The sequence below is a fragment of the Musca vetustissima genome, unplaced genomic scaffold (assembly GCF_032173495.1).
Source record: "Musca vetustissima isolate MV318-11 ecotype Yass unplaced genomic scaffold, APGP_CSIRO_Mvet_v1 utg13601, whole genome shotgun sequence".
In the NCBI taxonomy this organism is placed as follows: domain Eukaryota; kingdom Metazoa; phylum Arthropoda; class Insecta; order Diptera; family Muscidae; genus Musca; species Musca vetustissima.
The window spans coordinates 1-4,241 of NW_026873682.1; positions in this window are offsets into that span (position 1 = coordinate 1).

The following is a 4,241-nucleotide window of genomic DNA, read 5'->3' on the forward strand; positions in this document are numbered from 1 at the left end:
TTCAAGGACCTCCACAAGGCGTGGATTTTTTAAAGAATATTTTTCAAGGACCTACACAAGGCGTGGATTTTTTAAAGAATTTTTTTTTCAAGGACCTCCACAAGGCGTGGATTTTTTAAAGAATATTTTTTCAAGGACCTACATAAGGCGTGGATTTTTTAAAGAATATTTTTTTAAGGACCTACATAAGGCGTGGATTTTTTAAAGAATATTTTTCCAAGGATCTACATAAGGTGTGGATTTTTTAAAGAATATTTTTTTTAAGGATCTACATAAGGCGTGGATTTTTTAAATAATATTTTTTAAGGACCTACATACGGTTTGGATTTTTTAAAGAATATTTTTTAAGGACCTTCATAAGGCGTGGATTTTTTAAAGAACATTTTTAAGGACCTTCATAAGGCGAGGATTTTTTAAAGAATATTCTTTTAAGGACCTACACAAGGCGTGGATTTTTTAAAGAATATTTTTTAAGGACCTCCACAAAGTGAGGATCTTTTACAGAATATTTTTTAAGGACCAATACAAGGCGTGGATTTTTAAAGAATATTTCTTCAAGGATCTCCACAAGGCGTGGATTTTTTAAAGAATTTTTTTTGAGGACCTACATAAGGCGTGAATTTTTTAAAGAATATTTTTTAAGGACCTCCACAAAGTGAGGATCTTTTACAGAATATTTTTTAAGGATCCAATACAAGGCGTGGATTTTTAAAGAATATTTCTTCAAGGATCTCCACAAGGCGTGGATTTTTTAAAGAATTTTTTTTGAGGACCTACATAAGGCGTGAATTTTTTAAAGAATATTTTTTAAGGACCTACATAAGGCGTGAATTTTTTAAAGAATATTTTTTAAGGACCTATATAAGGCGTCAATTTTTTAAAGAATATTTTTTAAGGACCTACATAAGGCGTGGATTTTTTAAAGAATATTTTGCAAGGACCTACATAAGGCGTAGATTTTTTCTGTGTACAAAGGCCTGGATTTTTTATAGAAAAAAATTTAAGGCCTGAATTTTTGAAAGAAAAAATGTTAAGGCCTGGATTTTTTAAAGAAACATTTTAAGATCTGGATTTTTTTAAGAAATTTGTTTAAGACCTGGATTTTTTAAAGAGAAATTTTTAAGGGCTGGATTTTTTTAAGAAAAATTGTTTAAGCCTGGCTTTTTTTAAAGAATATTTTTCCAAGAGCCATCCAAAGGCTTTGTGTGATCCTTGAAAAAACAATTGTCAATATGTAGTCTGAGTCTGTTCCTTAAATTACCATTCACAAGTAATTAATTTCCATATATTGCTTCCATTCCCTAATACCTACGGCATTGAAAGGTTTTCAATTTCCATGCAGCCTGTCACTAATGGTTTGTGGAAAGATGCAAAGCGAAAAAATATTGGAAAAATTGTGCCATGAAATATTTGTCTGCGGTCAAATTTGAACATCTGTTACATGCATCTGTAAATGGCTGACCACAGCCTATGTCATATTCAGCCTGTAAATGTTCGCACATATTTCGTGATGCCACACAGTCCCCCTGGAGACACATGAGAGCTAAGCTCCCTTCGCCTTTTGGATTCACTTTGTTTTTTCTCATTTCGAAACTTGTGACAAAGCCGCGAATATATCTGTCGTGTTAGAAATTGGCAAAAGAGTGACAAATTGTGGCGGTAAAGAAATGTCAGAGAGTAATTGCTTCAAAAACCGCACTCACACACAAACACACACAGAGGTTCACATACAACCGCGAGTTTAAAAGTTCGCCCGCATTTTTAAATGCTAAAGAGGATGTTTTTCTTTTTGTTGGGTTTTCGTGAATATATTTCTTAAAACTTTTCCCCGGGTATTTTGGTGTGTGTGTGTGCGAGGATGCAGGTGTGTTGGTGTGTGTGTGTGCTGGAGATTTCCTTTCCGTATTTGTTTTTTAGCTATTAGCCGTGTAAATATCACTTAGTTAAATTAAGTTTTTCTACTTTTCCTCCAACGTTTTTGTTTTTTCTTCGTCCGTGAATGAGAATATGTGATGCTGTGGAAGCGTGAACGGCAACATTAGTAAAAGTTTAGGTTCCCTTTGCAGTCTTTAATAAACTCTGATATTCAACGAACTGCAAATACCTCCCGCAACCTGCACCAGCCATTATTCACCATGGGCTCATTTAACTAAAAGTTAGAACTTTTGTAAAGTAATAATGTCGAGCGAAAGGAGAACTTCATTCAGTCACTCACTCACTGGCTGACTCACTCCCATTCCTGCAGTTCATTGCAGTTAGTTTACTCTGCTACGAATGCATCTAAACTGTGAACCCCCTCCCCTCGCTTAGCCACCCTACCCATGGACTTTGGATCTATCTCTCAGTTCACTAGAGTTCCGCAGTTTTTATTTGTTTTAATTTTTAATGAATTTGTGGCTCTATAGAGCATCCCTATCCTTCACCTTCCCAGCACCAGCTTTTCCACCTCCTCATCGCCCACTAAAACGCCATCGCTTTGGCATTTTGGTAGTTTGTTGCCATAGTAACTATTTTTGTTTTCGTTTCGCTTCTTTGCTTAGTTTGCCCAGCTTTTGTTTTTGCTTTCTTAGCAAAAGTTTTCTTTTTTGGGGAAGATTTTTATTTCCATTTTTAGTTTTTTTATTCTCCTACTATTATTCATCATCATTTATTTTTTCTGCGCTCGCTTATTATCGCCATTCCTTTGTGCTGCATTCCCGAAGGATAATAAAATTAAAATTATGATGAAGATGTAAAAAGTTTGAAAATATTAGACGCACAATTTCAGTTGTTGTCTTTATTGTTGTTGTTGGTGGTGGTGCTGAAAGGAGAAGAATATTAAAAATTAGCGACAGAATTCTGCAATTATTCCAAAATTGTGAAAAAATAGTTTTTTTTTTGTTTGCCGGAAATGTAGATGGTACATGATTTTATGAAAGCTATTTGCCACGCAATAAAGAAGTTTAATTAGGATGCGAATAGTTGGGAATGATTCAAAGGAGATTTACAAAAAATATATTATTTTAAAAAATCCACGCCTTATGTAGATCCTTAAAAAAATAAGTCCTTAAAAATACTCTTTAAAAAATTCAAAAATTTAGAGGTCAACAGCACCTCTACCTTACACTGAAATATTTTCCGAATATTACTAATATTCAGTACAGCCCTTCTAATTTCCCAGATTTCCTTCACGGTAGGTTGAGTTGTGATGTTCGGCTTACATTCAACTAGAAAACGCACAAAGAAATTAAGTTTTCGGTCCATTTCATCCCAATATTTTATTCTGATCATCACCGAAAATTATAGGCATTGTCCTTGACCATAATTGAAACTTCATGGAAAATTTCAAAGCGATCAGCGCTATATTTCCGCCCTCTAATGTGGTAATGGGTTACTAAATAATATCTGAATACGTAAGCACCTGTAAATATTTAAGTGTAACTACCACTTCCGAATAGACACATCAATATATTTGGTATCAATTTTTAAAGTTGCACAAAGTTATAATACCCTGACAACATACTTTTGTAGGGTATAAAAATCTAGACCTTAAAACAAATTCCTTAAACCAGTAAGGAACCTTCACCACTTTGGGTATATTTTACATATGTATCCTAACAGACGACGCGTTTTGTTATAAATCTATATCAGAAGCGATTTTAGAGAAACTTGCCAGAGACTAATTTATATAACATCAGTACGTTGTATCAATCGGCCTAGCTATGGATCTTTTCACGAAGCTTAGCAACATCATTCTAGACTTAATTCAGTACCATATACCAAAATTCGTGAAAATCGATAGATATATAGGGTCTTTGGTGCACCAATTACCTTCAATCGGATGAAAATACATATGGGAGCAATATCTAAATCTGAACCGATTTTCACGAAACTTGGCAAACATCATTCTAGACCTTATTCATTACGCTGCACAGTGGGTTAATATACCCTGTTTCCTTGGATTAATTAAAAAATTAAATTTTAAGTATCGGTAAAAATTTTTGCACACGGTTAAAGTATATAAAATTCTACATCACTTGTCGTTGAAATAAATGTCAAAAGTGGTCTGGTGTTTTTGTAGTGAAACTTCAAAGTCAAACTTCATAGAAATTTTTGTGCCAAAAAAGGCTGAAAAAAGTGAAAACGTTCCCGTTGAAATTTTTATTTATTTTAAAAAGTATTGTAAAAGTTAAACATTTTTCATTTTTTTTTAGGTTATTTTGCAAATACTTCGTTATCATTTGAGTATGAAATTGTGTTTG